At 41.1% G+C, this 21,085-nt stretch overlaps 1 long non-coding RNA gene across 1 annotated transcript in view; it reads right to left on the bottom strand.

Moving 5' to 3' along the window:
• Positions 1–6: 6 nt before the first annotated feature.
• LOC125483281 overlaps positions 7–21,085 on the bottom strand; it is a 107,157-nt gene continuing 86,078 nt past the window's right edge. The window contains exons 4-5 of the long non-coding RNA XR_007262235.1: positions 4,302–4,418; positions 7–1,188 (exon numbers count right to left, since the gene is read on the bottom strand). This is a non-coding gene — a long non-coding RNA (uncharacterized LOC125483281). The remainder of the gene's footprint in view (positions 1,189–4,301; positions 4,419–21,085) is intronic.

Below are 21,085 nucleotides of genomic sequence, written 5' to 3'. Positions count from 1 at the left end.
CGTGAAACTGGCGTCAATTAAGTCCTGTCTGGCTTGTTGAGCCCAATCCTGCTGCGGTCTATCATGCTGAAGGTGATATTCATCCTGTTCAGTGTCCTTGTTTTCCTCTTTCGAAAATTGCTGTTGGTCCCTCAGCTCCTCAGCATCCATCACATCCCATCTTTGCCTGCTCCAGTTATGCAGGGCATAGCATGCTAGGATTGTGCAGCCCCTTCAGTCCAGAATGTACGACAAGGCCCCCATAGTCCAACCTAAACATCAGAACCGCGTATTCAGGAAACATATTGTCAGTTCCATATTGGCCCTAGTGGAAGAATCGCTGCATTGGGTCTAGGATTAGCCTTAGGTTGCATACTGGAATTATCTGCCATGGTTTGCAGAGGGTAGCCCTCTTATCACAGGAACCATCCATATAAGGCATCCAGCTGTTAAAACAAATCGAGAACAGGAGAGTTCTCAAGGATATAGGCAGCTCTCAGGGTACCTGACACAGACTTTGAAGATGGTGATACTGATGATCATAGATTATTTGTACATCAATGGAATGGAATACTTTTCTGTTGATAAAGTCAGCATCTTTTCATATGGCCCCCTCACTATAACGTGTCTACACTCTATAGCATCCTGTGCCTTGGGAAAGCCAGATTTTCTGGCAAAGTCTACTGCCTAGACTGCAGACCCCATCACATGGAAACCAGATGAAATGCTGTGATCTGCACATACTATATCGGTAATAGCCTAGATCCATTGGTAGGTTGAAGATTGAGAGTTCCCACACAGGTCCCAACGGATCTTTGGAAGCTGCCAATGGTAGAAAAATTTAGTGCAGCCGTCACTTTGATGGTCACCTAGATAGGACAGCCACACAGTCGTTCAGATTGAAGATCCCACTCCAGCAGATGACATAGCTCTGTGACAATGTTCCAGGAAATCCTCAGTCTGTGGCTGCAATGCACCAACTTATCTAAATAAATTGACATGGAGGATCCTAGACTCTGGCCTCCTGTGCCTCCTCCTTGGCCTGAAGTGACCTACAATTGAGATTTCTTCATCTGGAGACTGTTCAGCAGTGGCAACAGGCCCTGGGCTTGCTGGAACATCTGATCCTTCTCAGTATCTCTTCACTTTGGGTGCCGAGATGGTCATTCTTACAATGAATAGACCAATAGGACATGGTTTCCAATGAAACTGTGGGGGTAATATCAGAAACAGGCTCTTAATGACGTGAGCAGTCAACATGTGCAGCACACACAAATTATAATTTAGCACAGTCCTCCATACTATGGGACATTAGGACTCCAACAAGGTGGGACATGGAATACCTCCAGATGGGCTTTCAACATAGTGAATCTTATTCCAATGTATGGAGCACAAGCTATGATGTTCAAATACAGTAGAAAATTATAAGTATAGTAGAATTACTGAAACCTTGTCCCTAAACCCCTCAGCCCATATCACTGAAGAAAAGCATTATTGCATAAAGAAACATGTTGTCAAAACTATAAGTTTAACAAGAGAGGAAATCAGCCCTGTGCCTTGTGCAAGACCTTTAATTGTCTCCATGAATTTTGACCCATAGGTGAGACTTTTAAGCTCCCCTTTGATTGTTTCTACTTCACAGAGATGACTACGATCAATCTGTAATGACCAATGATATCCAGCATTTGTATCACACCCACTAGGACACTGTGCACATTTCACAAGACATCCATAGTTATTGATGTCTTCAACCTATACTGTGTAAGTGCACGATTAATGTAATTGCCCCTTGAAGGGCCGTGTGTCGCTCACAAGTGGAGCCTGTGCACTCAGATAGAAGATCAACCTCTAACTCACCCACATCCAGTATGGTCACATCCTTTTTCCATTTTCATTGGAACATACCCTGAGATATTAGGGACTGGTATTGAAAATGGAGACCAGACAGCAGGTACCTGCTCAGATGTCCTTGTCAGGAATTGTTGGTCATCTAGTTTTGCTCTAGTTCATGGGAGATTTGGAAATTATATATAAATATGGTGAGTTTAGGTACTCCTGTGGTGTAAATGCATGCAAATAGACTTCTCGCTGCTCACTGGCAAAATTCGCATCTTGTCATCGAAAATGTGGTAGCGGAATCATACGTTTTCTTTCGACATCAAGAATCTCATTTCTTGCATGTCACAATAGTTGCCAACGGATTCACCGTTGCCCACAACTGTCAAGGTCTGGGAAGATTCCACCTGTCCATTCAACATGTCCATTCAACATAAAACATAAAAACACAATAGAATGTGTTGGAACACCAATATACAGGACCACAAAGTGTGCAACACTAGTTCAGTGCCTTGTCACCGAGATGTCTATTTCAGCAAAACGGAGAGCTGCAAAACAGGAGGCAAGTGACTTTCACAATGTGTGATGACTTCATTATTTTTTAATGCAGCATGCAGTAGAAGCCAGCAGTCAGAGGGTGTTACAACGTAACATTCATGAACCAGAAGTTCCAAAAGGTTGCTATAATCAAGTCTTACTGCTGGTTGCCATGGATGATTCTAATACAGCTTGTTGCAAGGTTTCCAACAGTCACTCAAAACAGTTCGGGGGTCAATGGAAGAACTGCTAATTTCCTTCCCTAAAGAATGTTAGAGAATCGGGTAGGTTTTCATAGCCATCTTTAGTTTTTTTAATTTCAGATTTGTTAAATTCAAATCTACAGTCTGCCATGATGCTATTTGAACACTGATCCCCAGACTATTCCTTCTAAGTTGTTCATTCACCAACAATACGACTACTCCTTTGCCTCTCAACAGCAATTTGGTTAAATTTGGAATGTATAATGATCAATGGAAGAGACCAAAAAAGGAATTGGTGCACCCCTCTCATATCTGTCATACTGAACGTGAAGGAAAAGGTCACCACAGGTAACTTCTGGACATCTTCAGGCTGAGGAGATTTATGGTGGAGAAGCAATGTCAGATTTTCATACAGAGCCAAACCCAAAACATCTTGGTAACTTTAAAAAAAAATCTTCAATATTTGATTTCTTCCTTTAGCCGAAGGTCTTAAATATCTGGGAAAGCTAAACAAAAATTATGAATTCAGGACCAGAAAAATGAAGTTACAGTATTTAGAACATTTGTACAAATGCAAATATACTAGCTGATTTTCCATTGCATGCCACAGCTAAAATAGATATTGCAATTTTGATGTCACTAATACACTTTTTGTTGGAAAACAGGGTGATTGAGAAAGCAAAACTAACACAAGTAGCTTAGTGATATGTACCCCTGGACACTAGGATCAAATCTCCAGAGGCAGGGGTTCAAATCCCACCATGGCAACTGGAGGAATTTAAATTCAAGTAATAAATCTGCAATAAAATGTTAATCTCATTAATAATAACCCTGAAGCCATCAGATGGTTATTTAAAAATGGTCATCCTTACTCACAATGACCTATCTGTGGCTTTTGACCCACAACCCCAAGTGTTAGCTGCCCTCTGAAATAGCCCAAGAAACCATTTTGTTCAATTCAGGGTTGCTCATAATGAGTAGAGTACAGACTGTACTTAGCCAGTTTGCACTGGCAAAACCCAATGCAAACTTGTATTGTTAGATGTGGTTCCTCAAACATACAACACTTATTAATAATCTAATAACTACACTTATAATTCACATTTTTTTCAAAGACAGGCACATAGATAGAATGAGATTTAATGTTAAACATGTCTGCTAGGCGAGTTTTCTGATACTTTAATTCAATGAATGTGTGTTTCCAGGTTACTTAAGCCTCTCAGATGTATATCATTGCGTCTAATATGTGTCATACCTTCAATGTCATCATGCTGCCTTATCTGAATTTCCTTGAGTGTGTAGTAGAACTTTAATGCAAGGTTGTATAACATGTTTATCTGAATGGTCACTCATTTTTGTTTGGCATCCTAAGATAACTGTTCCATCACTCGCTGATTAAATTACTGTGGCTATTTTAGAAAGAATTGAGCTATCCTACTGGACACTATTGAGAGCCCACTTTTTCCATTTTCCTTGCACAGATAAATGAGGCTTTCTGCATGATGCAACATACACCACCATTAAACTGTTTGAAGTGATTCAGTTTCTTTACAAGCTAAAGAACTGAATTTCTGCCAGAACAACCATTAGCTGTGATTGAAAGTGAGCCAGTCAAGATTAAGGCCCAACAGAAAGGTGAAGGTAACGTCATTTTTATCCCAGAGACATCATTTACTGTGACTGATGGATTCTAGCTGAGTCAGTAGAGCAGAAAATCATTGAAAAAAGTCAGTTGAAAATACCAACCATTTAAATGATAACATCATGTGTGTCAGATCCCACAACTGGCCATATTTTACTTGTATCGATGTTAATCAGGAACAAAAGATTGAAAGCTAATTTATTCTGTAAGAGGCACTTCTCCTGGAACAGAACAAAAGAAAACATCTTCCATGACTGTTATTAATAAAGTAGTTATTTTCCTATGATCAACAAATAGATGTTACCCAAATTCTTAAGAAATATACAAATAAGGATAGGTTTTCAGTTGCTGTTCCTATTATGTGTCGCATAAAGAACCTGAGATTTAAGCATTTCATTTCTTGTTAAATTAGTTGCAAATTGTGACCATTTACTGTATAAAAAATCAGTGGAATTTGACTTGCAGTTATATGTTTCATATTTTATACCTTCCATAAGCCCAATCAGCATTGATTAACATCTGAGGTGTGGAAATATTCAACTTTCTTGGCTTTGGTACATCCATAAAAAAACTAATGTAACTGTTTTTAACCATTTTTTTTAAGTTTAAAAGACAAGAATAATGTAACAGCAGGAAGTGTTATCCTTAAATCAATTAAGAGAACATATTAATTAGAATCTATCCAATGTTTATTGATAACTAATGCTCTCCAGTCCAGGCAAATCCTGGTGAATCTTCTCTGCACCTTCTGCAGTGCAATCACATCCATTCTATAATGTGGGATCCAGAACTACATGTGATACCCGAGCTGAGGCCTAACCAACATTTTATACAGTTTCAACATCAGCCCCTGCTCGTAAACTCAGATAAATAAAGGCAAATGTCTCATTTGCCTTCTTAACTTCTTGTCTATGTGTCCCATTACTTTAAGTGACTGGTGGGAATGCACACCAAGGTCCCACTGAACCTCAGTCCTTCCCAGGTTCCTACTGTTCATCATGAATTCCCTTGCCCTATTTGTCCTACCCAACTGCATCATCTCACACTTATTTGGATGGAATATCTTTCGCCGCTAATCAGCCCATCATTACCTCCTGATTAGTAGATTTTTTTTGAGTTCAGTTAGTAGTTTTAGCAGCAAGGTTTTAGTTTTAAAATAAGATCAAAGGTTAATTTAATGCACAACAATGACTCTATGACTCTAATTGTTGCAAGTTACTAAGTGATAATATTGGAAAATTAAGAGATAACGTGCATACATGAGGATTAAAAACATAGGAATAAAAGAAACTTATGGAAGTCAGCTCAGTCCGTTATCAGTGCAGGCTCATTACTTGCTGGATGGTTTAGAGCTGGAATTGCAGAAGAGGTAAATTTAAAGTCAGATTTCAGCAGCTGTGATGGCTGTGATAATATTTATGCATAAGGCTTGTAGACCCCAACTATTGTAAATTGATCAGTATATCTCTGTTTCCTAAATGATTTTCTGACAAAACTGGAAATAAATTTCATTTCACCGCACAAACAGGCACTCATGGAATTCCTAAGCATGAGTCAATGCTCAAGCAGAGAGTCATTTTGAGCAATATGCAATATCTTAAAATGGTAGGAAACAATTCAGAGAATTATGATCATTGGGATACAGGTACATGACCATATTTTCAACTACAAAAATACCTGACCAATAATACCTGAAGAAGGAGAAAGGCTCTGAAAGCTTGGGTTTTCAACTAAACCTGTTGGACAATAACCTGATGTTGTGTGATTTCTGACGTTGCCTACAAAAATAGTTTAAGTATACAAAAGTGAACTGAAGTTCTAAATAATCTACATTAGACTACAATCGCAAATTTTTGCAAGATGCTTCTTCATGCACTCCAATTTTTTTCTTTTTTATTCATTTTGTCAGAATCAGGAGTCATTTTCATGTTAAACAAATGCATCATCCATGAAGGTTTTGTGTTTAGAATGTGCTCTCATGCGGTCAGAGAATCCTGTACAATTTCACTTTAGGGTGGCACAATGGCTCAGTGGTTAGCTCTGCTACCTTAAAGTGCTAGGGACCTGGGTTTGAATCCAGCCACGGGCAACTATCTGTGTGGAGTTTGCACATTCTCCCCATGTCTGCATGGGTTACCTCTGGGTGCTCCAGTTTCCTCCCACAGTCCAAAGATGTGTAGGCTAGTTGGGTTGGCCATACTAAATTGCCCATAGTGTGCAGGCTAGATGGGTTAGACGCGGTTACAGGGGTAGGGGAGGGTAGTGGGTCTGGGTGGGATGCTTTTCAGAGGTTCATGTGCACTCGATGGGCCGAATGGCCTGCTTCCACACTGTAGAGATTCTATGAAAAGTTTTCTCGAAGAGTTTTGATATCAACTACAAATCCTGGGAAAAGTTCACTGAAGATTGCAGCACTTGGCATGAAGATGTAAAAACAGATCAGCCAAGTCAAAAGCAATCACTTTTCAGAGGCTGACAAAAAATGCAAGAAGTTGAAATCCTGAGCCCTTAACTTGTCCAAAGGTGAACCATCTGTGAGCTATCCTGTGATATTTGCAGCAGAACTTTCCAGGCACAGATCAGTCTTGGCAGTCACCTTCACACTAAATCACAGAATCCCACTAAACACCCAAGATGATGAACATAATCATCTTCACCTCAAAGGAGTTTTTAAATTCATTCAGGGAATGAGGTGTTAATGGGCTGCCAGCATTTATTGCCTTCTTGAACTGTTGCAGGTCCATTTGTAATGCTGCCAGGGAGGGAGTTCCAGGATTTTGGCGAAGTGACACTGAAGGAATGGCAATTAGGTGGACAGGCTTTAGACAGTCAGGAGGTAAGTTACTCATTGCAGGATCTCTAGCCTCTGACTTGCTTTTTGTAGCCACTGTACTGATTTGGTTAATTCAATCAATTTCTGGTCAGTGGTAATACCCAGGATGTTGATAATGGGGGAACACAGCAATGGCAATGTCAAGGGGGCAATGGTTAGGTTCTCTCTTATCGAACACAGTCATTCTGAGGCACTTGTGTGGTATAATTGTTATTTACATAAAGGTCACATATCAGCCCAAGCCTAAATATTAGTTGGGTCTTTCTGCATTTAGATAAGGTTGGCTTTGGCATATGAGGAGTTGCAAATACTGCTGAACATTGTGCAATCATCTGTGATAATCTGCCCTTATGATGGAGGAAAGGTCATTGATAAATTATCTGAATGAAGGTGATCAGGCCTAGGAGACACGAGCTCTATTACTTGCTGCTTCTGCTGTTCGGCATGCAAGTATTCCAGTGTTGGAGCTTCACTGGGTTGACACTTCATTTTTAGGTATGCCTCACACTGTTCCTGACATGCCCTCTTGCACTCTTTTTTGGGCAGGTCTGATCTTCTGGCTTGATAGTAGAGGTAGAATTGGGGATATGCCAGGCCATGAGGTTGCAGATTGTGTTGAAGTACAATTCAGCTGCTGCTAATACCACAAAGCACCTCATGGAGAGCCTAGTCTGAGTGATTTGATCTTTTCAAACTGTGCCCCATTCAGCCACACAACACAATGCAGTGGTCACTACTACTGACACTGTCATGGACAAATTTATTCGGAGCAAGCAGACTGCAAGAATATGGGTTAAATATGATTCTCTCTCTTATTGATTCTTTACAACCTGCCACAGAACCAATCTAGGGCATAAGCAGCTCAGTCAGTAATGCTGCCACTTGGTGGTTGACATTGAAGACTCCACCCAGAGTACATTCTGTACCCTTGCCACCCTCAGTACTTCTTCCAAGTGATGTTCAACAGAGGAGTACTGATTTTTCCATAGAATATATAATATATGGTAATCAGGATGAGGTTTCCCTGCCTGTGTTTGACCTGATGCCATGAGACTCCATGAAGCCGAGAGTCAATACTAAGGGCTCCTGGGACAAATGCCTCCCAACTGTATACTACACTGCCACCATCTCTTTTTTCATGGGATGAGGGCATCGCTGGCTGGGTAGCATTTATTGCTCATCCCTAATTGCCCAGAGGGCAGTTAAGAGTCAACCAGATTGCTGTGGATCTGGAGTCACATGTAGGCCAGACCAGATTAGGATGGCAGTTTCCTTCCCTAAAGGGCGTTAGTGAACCAGATGGGTTTTTCCAACAATCGGCAATGGATTCACGGTCATCATTAGACTCTTAATTCCAGATAGAACATAGAACATAGAACAGTACAGCACAGTACAGGTCCTTCAGCCCACGATGTTGTGCTGACCCTGCATACCCTACATTATACTATCATCCATGTGCCTATCCAAGAGTCGCTTAAAAGTCTCTAAAGTATCTGATTCTACTACCACTGCCAGCAGCACATTCCACACGCCTACCACTCTCTGTGTGAAGAAACTACCACTGACATCTCCCCGATACCTCCCTCCAATCACCTTAAAATTATGCCCCCTCATAATAGACATTTCCAACCTGGGAAAAAGTCTCTGGCTATCCACTCTATCTATGCCTCTCATCATCTTGTACACCTCTATCAGGTGACTGCTCATCCTTCTTCATTCCAATGAAAACAGGCTTAGCTCTCTCAATCTTCCCTCAGAAGACCTGCCCTCCAGTCCAGGCAGCATCCTGGTAAATCTCCTCTGCACCCTTTCTAAAACTTCCACATCTTTCCTGTAATGAGATGGCCAGAACTGAACACAATATTCCAAGTGCGGTCTAACCAGAGTTTTATAGAGCTGCAGCATAACCTTGCGGCTCTTAAACTCAATTCCCCGACATGAAAGCCAACACGCCATACACCTTCTTTACAACCCTATCAACCTGGGTAGCAACTTTAAGTGATCTCTGGACGTGGACCCAAAGATCCCTCTGTTCCTCCGCACTGCCAAGAATCCTACCATTAACCCAGTATTCTGCATTCAAATTCAACCTTCCAAAGTGAATCACTTCACACTTTTCTGGGTTGAATTCCATCTGCCACTTCTTTGTCCAGCTCCTGTCAATGTCCCGTTGCAACCTACAACAGCCCTCCACGCTATCCACAACTCCACCAACCTTTGTGTCATCGGCAAACTTACTAACCCACCCATCCACTTCCTCATCCAAGTCATTTATAAAGATCACATAGAGCAGAGGTCCCAGAACAGATCACTGCGGAACACCACTGGTCACCGAGCTCCAGGCTGAATACTTTCCATCTACCTCCAGCCTCTGTCTTCTATTGGACAGCCAGTTTAGTATCCAGACAGCCAAATTTCCCTGAATGCCATGCCTCCTTACTTTCTGAATGAGCCTACCATGGGGAACCTTATCAAATGCCTTGCTAAAATCCATATACACCATATCCACTGCTCTACCTTCATCAATGTGTTTTGTCACATCCTCAAAGAATTCAATAAGGCTTGTGAGGCATGACCTGCCCCTCACAAAGCCATGCTGACTATTTCTAATCAAACTGTGCTTTTCCAAATAATCATAAATACTGTCTCTCAGAATCTTCTCCAATAATTTGCCCACCACAGAAGTAAGACTGACCGGTCTGTAATTCCCAGGATTATCCCAATTCCTTTTCTTGAACAAGGGAATGACATTTGCCACCCTCCAATCATCTGGTACCACTCCAGTGGAGAGTGAGGATGCAAAGATCATTGCCAAAGGGGCAGCAATGTCTTCCCTCGCTTCCCGTAGAAACCTTGGGTATATCCCGTCTGGCCCAGGAGACTTATCTATCCTCATGTTTTCCAAAATTTCTAGCACATTCTCCTTCCTAACATTAACCCGAACGAGCATATCTGCCTGTTTCATGCTGTCCTCACAAACGTCAAGTTCCCTCTCGTTGGTGAATACTGAACCAAAGTATTCATCAAGGACCTCCCCTGCCTCCTCTGACTCCACGCACAAGTTCCCTCCACTATCCCTGATTAAGTAAGCTTCCTTCTTCCTCTTAACTAGATGTTCCACATGTCTTGTCATCCAAGGTTCCTTCACCTTACCATCCCTTCCTTGCCTCAGTGGGACAAACCTATCTAGTACCTGTAGCAACTGCTCCCAAAACAATCTCCACATTTCTATTGTGCATTTCCCTGAGAACATCTGATCCCAATTTATGCTCCGCAGTTCTTGCCTAATAGCAAAGTAATTCCCCCTCCCCAATTAAATACTTTCCCACACCGTCTGCTCCTATCCCTCTCCATGAGAGTAAAGGCCAGGGAGTAGTCACTATCACCAAAATGCTCTCCCACCGAGAGATCTGACACCTGGCCTGGTTCGATGCCAAGCACCAAATCTAATATGGCCTCCCCTCTAGTCGGCCTATCTACATATTGAGTCAGAAATCTTTCCTGGACACATCTGACAAAATCTGCTCCATCCAAACTATTTGCACTGTGGAGATTCCAGTCTATATTAGGGAAGCCGAAGTCACCCATGACAACAACCCTATTACTTCTGCACCTTTCCACAATCTGTCTCCCAATCTATTCCTCAGTGTCTCTGTTGGTATGGGGGAGTCTTTCGAAAACTCCCAATAAAGTAACTGCTCCTTTCCTGTTTCTGGCTTCCACAAATACTGACTCAGTAGACAAAGCCTCCTCCACGACCTCCCTTTCTGCAGCTGTGATACCATCCCTGATTAGCAATGCCACTCCCCCACCTCTTTTACCTCCCTCCCTATTTCCTTTTGAAACATCTATACCCCAGAACATCCAACAACCATTCCTGCCCCTATGTTATCCAAGTCTCAAATTTATTGATATTTATTGAATTCAAATTCCACCATCTGCCGTGGCAGGATTCAAACCCGGATCCCCAGAACATTATCTGGATGTCTGGATTAACAGCCCAGCGATAATACCACTAGTCCATCGCCTCCCTAGGAATCTGCTGGGTCTGTCCCAGGTGGGGCAGGTCACACCCAAAGAATAGTGATTGTAGTATCTAGGACATTCTAAGTTATGATTCTGCAAGTATGACTATAGATTACTAGAAGATGTCAAGTAGAGTCAGGTAACCATATGACTGATATTCATATTATAGAGAATCTATCTCCACAGATTATTTTGCAATTTGGCAGATGGGAGAACTCTTACCGAATCATATTACATTAAATTTTCACTGCAGACCTCACTGTTTCTTCGGATACTGTTTGTCATTGCAGTCATTACTCTTTTGAAACCAACAACAATTTTCTAGAACTCAGCACATGCAGAGAATCAAACGACATCCAGAAGCTGCTGTGATTCCATTCTTGTCCAGAGGATACACTGTTCAGGTTCCACCAGATTGCAATTAATGGGAAATTTCTGAATTAATGAGATCTTTCATTCATAGGCTATTAGTCTTACCATAAAAGCCCTTGAAATAGCTACACCCTGTTCCCTGAAATATATCTGCCTTTTAACAGAACAACTAAGATTATGATTGCTGCTAAGCACCTTCACTGTCCTGAACATCCAGTTTTACATTCAAGAAATATCACACTTCTTCATTATGATAAATAAAATGCCAAACATTTCAAAAAATACTTTTAAGTTTATCTTAGCTTCTGTTTTTATATAACCATAATTTATTCCGCAATCTGGAATTTTAAATTGAAAGGAAAGGGGTTCAGTGCTTCTAACCTCTTGGTTTGCTGTCAGTGTGTGACTGTTCGCTAACAATACTGTTAGTGTGTACTGTTTAGGGGCAGATTTCAAAATTGCCATTGCTTTACCACTGATTGCAAAATATGGATCACTGTCACAACATTCATACTACATCAGCTGTCCATCTGCCTCAGTTTGGAGTACTTTGATCTCTGACTCGAAAGGTTATAGGTTCAAGTCTTGCAGACACCTAGATTAAAGGAGAAACAGAACACCTGGAATTGCAAACAAATTCAGAGAAGGTTTGGAATACACAATGATTTGATCTATATCTGAAAAATACAAGATAGGCTTGGTTACAAATAGTTTCAAGGCCCAAAATTCTTTTTGCCCTTTTTATTTGAAAATTAATGTTTTCTTTATAAATATACAGTTTCACAGTCCAACAACCTCATTTTGAATACTGCATGTTAATAGTTCATTTATTTGCCTTAGTTCTGGCAACATATCTTTCTTTAAATTCCCTAAATTATCTTAAATAAGTTCACACTAACTTAATGATGCATAAATTGTGACAGAACAAACCAACTGTTAAACTGTTAAGCGTTTAGTGCTTTTTAGGTAATTATGTTCAGAACTGTACATTGCAGGATGCTGAAATTCCACAGAGGAAATCTGTAGCACTGAATTTGTATGATTCTGTCAGGTGGGTACACCACAATGAATGGGTCACAGTCTGATTCCTCATAAGCTTTGTGAATTGTAAGTGTCAAATCTGTAAAATGATGGACACACCATTTGCCTAACTAAGCACGGTTGCAACACTTTTACAAAAAAAGAGAATTTGATTGGATTTGATTTAAGCTTTATTGTCATGTGTACTCAAGTACAGAAGTACAGTGAAAAGCATACGATGTCGCCACTTTTGTCACCATCTTAGGTACAAAGGTACCTCGGTACAAAACTTAGGTACAAGTAGTAATATAGAGAAACAAAGTTAAAAGTAAAGCTGTACTATTGTTCTTAGTATAAGTAGAAAAATAAAGAAATAAAGTTAAAAGTTAACATTACAGTCCTTTCTAGCATTAAGTGGAGGAATAAAGGTAAAAGTTCAACAGTCTTAGATAGCTGATAAATGACCACTCAGTAAAGCATTGAAGGAGGTTGATGTGGTCAACCATGTCAATGGCTGGAGCAGGTCAAGGAGAAATAGTTTGTCGAGGGATGGCAGGCACTCACCACATTGATGTATTGGGACTGGTCACACACAAACTACAGCTTTATAACATGGCAGCTCTTGTGATAATTGGCATGTTGGGTGGGGGTTACAGTCCTAACACTCTGCACCTTAAGTAGTTTCAGTATCCAGTTCAGCTACAACCTCCCTGATGATCCTGCATATCATGTCAGGCCCTGTTCCTGTAGCAGTTGGATTTAGCTCCCTTGTTGACATATGACATCCTGTGTTCTGCCTGCTTCCTCTTCCCACTCTAGAGCTGCCCATCTTTCCTGAATTTGCTCCATTTCCTGGTCAAGTTGCAGAGCAGGAGGCAGTGCAACTCCAGCCCCCATGACGCACCCACTAAACACTGCATTCCTTCCTAATTTTAAGCATTAGCCCTCTTTATTAAAAATATAAAATCCCAAATCCAGAACATGTAAAATGTTAGGAGGAGTGCAGAGGTAGGGAGGGGCTCCCACTTCATACTAAATGTTTGAAGTTGCAGTTTTTCTTGTTTTGACTTTGAACCCTGGGCAGAGAGCCAAGTAGCCACACCTGTCCTTATCTATTTCACTCAAGAATTTAAACCCAGGAATGTGGCTATATATCATTTTATTCATAAGCAGCTACAGTGGCTCCTAATATGTTTTCAACTATTGTGCTCCTCCTCTTACCCAACATGTACTCTACTGAGTCATTACCGAAGAGTAGTGGCACGGTGGCTCAGTGGTTAGTATAGCTGCCTCACAGCACCAGGGACCTGGGTTCAATTATCAGCCTTAGGTGATTGTCTGTGTGGAGTTTATATGTTCTCCCTATGGTTGCTCTGGTTTCCTCCCACAGTCCAAAGATGAACCGGTTTGGTAAAATGTCTGTAGTGTCCAGGGATGTGTAGGTTAAGTGGATTAGCCATGGGAAATGCAGGGTTACAGCGGTAGGGGTGAATCTGGATTGGAGGGTTGGTGGGGACTTGATAGGCTGAATGGCCTGCTTTCACATTGCAGGGATTCTAAGAAAAGATCCAGAATAGCTTCTGACTAGGAACGTACATCTTCCTTGTTTTCTTTGACTATGGCTTTTCCATTCGATTGGTGATTACCTGACATCTCCATGATTAATGTTCTGCCATTTTCCTTGTCCGGAAAACTATTTCTTTGGCTATCCACTTCTATTATGCAGAAGTCAGCAATTCTGACCTTTTCTCACTATGCTTGATTTCAGTCTATATTGTATACTTCCTATTTCTTTCTATGGATGCAATATTCTCTATTATTCATCAAATGTCCACCATAAGTTGGCAAAGACTGAAACACGTAAAATTATGGCAAAGAAGTTTAAGTTCAATTCTCAATGCTAATATATGTAGAACGAACTTAAATGTTAATCTTACAGTAAATCAACCCAAACTAGCCAAATCCAAATCGCTAAAGATCTAAATTCCTTTTTGAATGTGACATTTTCCATGATACATCACTGTTTCTTAAAAATGAAGTTTCAAAGCTGCAATGTTACAATGACCAACCAATGTAATAACAATGGTCTGATTTTTTTGTTAATCAAAGGCCTTGAATTTCATAAAGCATTACTTGTAGACGTAAGCAAACAACAACTTAACGTCTTTGATCTTTCCATGTTCAAGCAATGGCTACAGTGAAAATATCCATCAGATATTGTGACAGGACTGTGAGCTTACATATTGTTCAAGAGAGCAGAGATCGATCATGTATTGAAATTACTTTCTCAATAATTCAGCATCCTTCAAATTGGGGTCATGCAACATTTCCTAACAACGTCGTATAGAATTTTTCACAAAGTATACATGATGAAAGTCATAATGAAATTTTCTCAGAGCACCAGCTGGTTTGTGGATAGCTAATACACTTTTCCTTTGTCTTTTTCCCTACACACCAATTAACTTAATGGATGATATGGCATCTGCTCAAGTGTTTCTGTGCACTTCTTACTGGACCTGTTCTTTTATATAGCATAGAAGAAGCATGCTGAAAGTAATCAATTTTCTTGGCATTTGCAAATCTAATTCTAAGTCAAAATAGTTAGTTTAACCCTATAAAATTCATTGCTACGGTCACATTCAAAATTTTGTCACTTACTCTCCTTGAGGATTGAGCAGGTTTTACGATAAGCTAAATTGTACACGCTTTGTTAATGGAAAAGTTTTGCAGGCTAAGCCTCCAAATTCTGTGGGAAGCAATAATTTTCCCTTTGGTAGCCATGATACCAACATACACACATTTAATTTCTGTCTTATAATTATGCAAAACATGATCAATTAGCCCCACAGTGAATTGTTGGAGCTGTTCTATACTACAAATCTGGTTTCATTGAGCACTGGTACAGCCGATTTATGGTATGGACAGCAAGCTATACACTGTGTTACATTCTGATTAGTGTTTCTTGACTTGCCAAATTACAGTTGGATTTCTGTGACCCCGCCCAGTTACCTAATACAGGTAGTCAACCAATTGACAGGAATTTTGAGACAGTTTATTAAGGAACAACAGTTTGGGTATGATACATTGGTTTATTAAACAAAAAAAATACAACATGTGAGAACTTTTTTCACACAAGTGAATCTTTAGGGTATTATGGTCAGGTCACCCAGGATTGTTCTAGAAATATTGGTATTTTTTCATGAATGTGAATAAAATGTGGAAGCCCAGTTTAAAACAAGAGGGACTCTGTATTTTGCAAGCTGCAGAGCTGGAACAAACAGTATTCATGCAGCCAGGCCTTGGACATTCAACTTCCTGTGGAAACCATTCAGGCCCAGAACTGCCTGGCCAGGTGCTAACAGCCATATTGTTTCAGAACAAACTGTTGTTTCCACCCCCAGTGAACCTGCTTTGTTAGGAGAATGTTCCACAGACTTGGTGGCTCCCAGCTCAGTAGGACAAACGACAACACCTTCCAGTCGTGAACCATTTCAACTCCCACTCCCACTCCCCCTCCCATTCCCTGGGTGACATGTCCATCCTGGGCCTCCTCCATAATGACGCCACCTGGAAACTAGAGGAGCAGCACTTTATATTCCGTCTTGGGAGCCTACAACCCAATGGTCTCAATGTGGACTTTACCAGTTTCAAAATCTCCCCACCCCCCGGCCTCATCCCATGACCAACGCGCCTTCTCATCCCGCCTCCTTGACCTGACACAACCTGTCCATCTTCTCTCCCACCTATCCAACTCACTGATCAATCCCCACCACTCCCTACCTGCACTCACCTATCACCATCCCACCTACCTTTCCCAGCCCTACCTCTCCTCTCTCTATTTATTTCTGAGCTCCCTTCCCCCTCCCCCATTTCTGAAGAAGGGTCCCGACTCGAAACGTCAGCTTTCCTGCTCCTCTGATGCTGCCTATTCAAGACAACATAGTTTCCTTTTAAATTACTCATTCAATGCACAGGGTTACAAGGAAAATGCAGGAGTTTCGCATTAAGAATGATCAGAGACCAATTTCAGGCTTGATGGGCTGAGTGGCCTCCTTTTGCACTGTAATAATTCTGTGATTCCATCATTTAATTGAGGCACAGAATTTGTCAATGTCATTATATTTGTGAAGGCAGTATCCTGCTTTCCATTCAAAGTGCTTGGGATCGCTGCTGTGGTTCTTCACTCAATCTTTTCTGGCCATCTTCCATGTGAAAACGGCAGCTGCCCGATGAGCAGCGAGCCCTGGTGATGACTGCTCTCTGGCTGTGAGCACTTGTTGATTCTGTATACTGCACCTTTGGCAATCTATGTAGTACAAATCACTGTCCGAAACCCTTTTAGCTAATGAACACAGGTTAACTGTAAATGACGTCAGAATAATGCATTATCCCCTGACCTACCTTTGTCTTGAGGTTATTTTATTGCACTGTATCAGTAATAGGGTACATTTGGTATTAGTTACTTATTTGATGCCAGCTTATGGAATATAGTGGCCTTTTATGATACTTACTATCACCTTCCTCTGTCGGTGTTTGTTAGAAATTGCTTGTTTAGGGAAAGGAAATAACTGCTGTGGCAACAGCAGGTCTCATGCTACACAGGAAATACAAGAAAAAAATCAATTTTAACCGAACCCAATTTCCAACAGTTCTCTCCTTGAGAAGAATTTTTTGTCACTGAGTTCTCATAATCTAATTCTTATTCTAAGTCTAATTCGAATCCAAATCTAACTAATCATTTATTTTCATTCATTCATGGGGTATGAGATTCTTTGGCTGGGCCAATATTTATTACCTACCCCTAGATGCTCTTCAGGAGGGCATCTATTTCTGAAATACAAATTTGGTACCCTAATTTCTTGACTAAATATTACAGATGACATACTAATGCTATTAGAACTGTTAATACCAAGCTTTAGGTCGCTAATAAATATACATCTAACATCCTCATCCAAGAGGTTTAACTGAGGTTGTATATCAGGTTGTACTAGGTATGTTTGTCTAGCTTTTGAACTTCTTGTCGTGTTTCAGCGTTCTGCAGGGCCATTTTTAACCAGATGTTTTTCCTGGGTGCTGGTCCTATTGAGTATACGTTTAAGGTTTAGGGATGTTGGGAAAATTGGGAGTCCATACTGGGAGACAGCCTAAGGGCTTAATTCTGCATGGAGATGTTTATTCTCATCTCTGTGATGTATGTATGGTTACATGGACAAAATAGCGACTTCCTATCTTCGTGGGCTGGAAACAGAAGGTAGGCTTCCAAATGGAGCAAATTATACAGCCCAGGATTGACTGTGCTAGCATAAGTTGTGGCACCATAAGTTACTATTTCGAATGGTGGGGCAGCAGAAGCACTGGAAAGCTGAGCAAAAAGCTTGCCCACAATGGAGCAGTCTCAATGGGCCGAATTCTGTTCTTACATCTTCTGGTCTATATCAAAGATCATTGAAAGTCTGTGATCTTTCACCTCCCATGCAGAGGCCACAGTAGAATTCACCTCAACCAAGCATACAGTTGCAAGCATATGCAAAGGCACACAGAAGGCAGATACTAAGTGAAATGAATGAGGTGCGGGACTTTCTGCAGAGCCCAAAGTTCATAGTTTCCAACGTGAAACAGTTAGTCAACTCCATCCCACATCTGAGGAACCCACCACGATGTAGCATATGACATACAAGGGCCCACCTTTTATTGTGACTGAAACCTCTCCAATTGAAGGCCTGGATGCTCCAGTAGAATCTTAGAGTACTGCATCTGGATGAATATTTAAAACTCTCCGGGCATGGTAGGCTTTGGACCAAGAGCAGATAAATGGGGTTAGTAAAGTTTGCTAAATAAAAACCAAAAGAACTGCAGATGCCGTAAATCAGGATCAAAAACAAAGTTGCTGGAAAAGCTCAGCAGGTCTGGCAGCATTTGTGAAGGAATAAACAAAGTTAACGTTCCAGGTCCAGTTCTGAGGAAGGGTCACCGGATCCGAAACTTTAACTGTGTTTTTTCCTTCACAGATGCTGCCAGACCTGCTGAGATTTTCCAACAAACTTTGTTTTTGTTAGTAAAGTTTGGTGTTTGTTGGTTGGCAAAGACACAGTGGGCCAAAAAGCCTGTTTTCTATGTTGTAAGAGAAATTTACCAGAATTCTTTGGGGAGGTAACTAAAAGGTTAAATAAAAGGGAAAACAGCGGATGTAATGTGTTTGGATTTTCAGAAGGTATTTGATCAGGTACCACATATCAGGCTATTAAATAAGACAAGAGGTGATGGCTTAGTGGCGTTATTGCTGGCCTGTTAATCCAGACACCCAGGAAATGTTCTGGGGACATAGGTTCAAATTTTACTATGGCAGATGGTGGAATTTGAATTCAATAAAAATCTGGAATTAACAGTTTAATGATGACCACAAATTGATTGTTCAGGGGAAAAAAATTGAATTCACTAGTGCCACAAATTTAGGGAAGGAAACTGCCATCCTTACCTGGCGGGGCCTACATGTGACTCCAGACCCACTGCAATCTGGTTGAATCTTAACTGCCCTTTGGGCAATTGGGGATGGGCAATAAATGTTGGGCTAGCCAGCAACACTCTCGTCCCATGAATGAATTTTTAGAAAAGAGTCAGATCTGGGGTGAATGCCGGCAACTACTCAGGACAGCTTGGGGGCTGCCAGCACTTGATTGGGTGCACAACAAGCTTTTGACTGTGTCACTGGTGCAAGGGATGCTGGTATATCCCGGGATATCCTGGTGGTGGCAAGAACTTCTGGCTATTGTTAGTGGCGGATGAGGGAGCACTGAGGTGCACGATAAGTAGGTAATGAAGCATGTTTGGGATGATCACATGAAAAATCTCACTAAGTCTCATCCAGGGAAAGCCTCTATGAAACTCAATAAAATGGCACTTAGCTAAAATCTGGTAAGCGTCAGCCCGAAGGATCAGTCACTCTAAGTACCAGCCATGTGCAAGCAACAAGAAATACTCTCAACGAAACTCTAGCAACCTAAAGCCTAATTATCAGAGGAGGCAATGACCTAGTGGTATTATTGCTAACTGTTAATCCAGAGACCCAGGTAGTGTTCTGTGGACCCAGGTTTAAATCCTGCTATGGCAGGTGGTGGAATTAGAATTGAATGATAACCTGGAATTAAGAGTCTGATAATTATTATGAATCCATTCTCTATTGTCAGAAAACCCCATTTGGTTCACGAATGTCCTTTAGGATCCATTCAATGTGGATACAGGCCATTCGACCCAATGAATCCACACAGACCTTCCCAACAGTATCCCACCCAGACCCATTCCCCTAACCTAGCCCTGTAACCCTGCACTTCCCGTGGTTAAAACACCTAACCTACACATCCCTGGACATTACGGGATAATTTAGCATGGCCAATCCACCGAACTTGCACATCTTTGGACTGTGGGAAGAAACCAGAGGAACCACATAGACATGGGGGATCATGTAAACTCCACACAGACAGTCACCTGAGGGTGGAATCAAACTCAGGTCCCTGGCGCTGTGAGACAGCTTTGCTAACCACTGAGCCACCATGTCACCCTTTAGAGAATGAAACTGTCGTCCTTACCTGGTGTGGTCTACGTGTGACTCCAGACCCACAGCACTGAGATTGACTCCTAACTGCCCTCTGGGATGGGCAATAAATGCTGGCCTAGCCTGTGACGCCCTCGTCCCACGAATGAATAAAACAAAAGGAAAGATATAACACCCTTCCTGACCTGCTGCATTCAAAAATTTGTGCAAATGTATTCCTATGTCTCTCTATTCCTGAACACCCCTTAGAGTTTTACCCTTCATTCAATAATGCCATTTCTTGTTCTGCTTACTAAAATGTATCATTTTGCATTTCTCAGTATTAAATTTTACCTGGGAAATTTCCACAATTCGACCTGTATCACAATCCTCCTCTCAGTTCACAATAGTTCCTATTTTTGTGTCATCTGCAAATTTTGAAATGATGCTTTGCAGATCCAAGTCCAGATCATTAATATGTAACAAGAAATGGTACCAACCTTTGAAGAATCTCCCTACATGAGGTTGTTGGATTGGTCACTGAGCTGGCTGGTTATCATATAGACGTTTTGTCACCATGCTAGATAACATCATCAGTGCGGCCTCCAATGAAGCGATATTGTTCTACTCCGCTTGATATTTATATGATCCAGTCACTTCATTGGAGACCACGCTGATGATGTTATCTAGCATGGTCACAAAACGTCTATATGATAACCAGCCAGCTCAGCGAGCAAGCCAACAACCTCATCCCCAACCCGAGCTACAAATCTTCATGATAACCTTAAATCTCCCTACATATATAGCCATTCACAATGACTCTTTGCTTCCTATAGTCAGGCTTCAATGGCCAATTTTATTCTACAGGGTTCAACTTTGCTGCCAAATCTAGTGTGTGATAATATCAAATGGATTTTGGAAATGCATGAATTTCATATGTGGACTTTTTGGGCCAAAGGGCTTGTTTCCACACTGTAGGGATTCTATAATTCTATGATATCTACACATTACCTTCATCAATGTTTCCTGCTACATCAAAGAGCTCAATCAAATTAGTTAAATATTATTTGTCCTGAACAAAATCATGCTCATTTTTCTTAATTGATACA

This window comes from Rhincodon typus, chromosome 6 (genome assembly GCF_021869965.1).
Source record: "Rhincodon typus isolate 14 chromosome 6, sRhiTyp1.1, whole genome shotgun sequence".
NCBI lineage: Eukaryota > Metazoa > Chordata > Chondrichthyes > Orectolobiformes > Rhincodontidae > Rhincodon > Rhincodon typus.
This window is presented reverse-complemented; position numbering and strand designations above follow the sequence as displayed.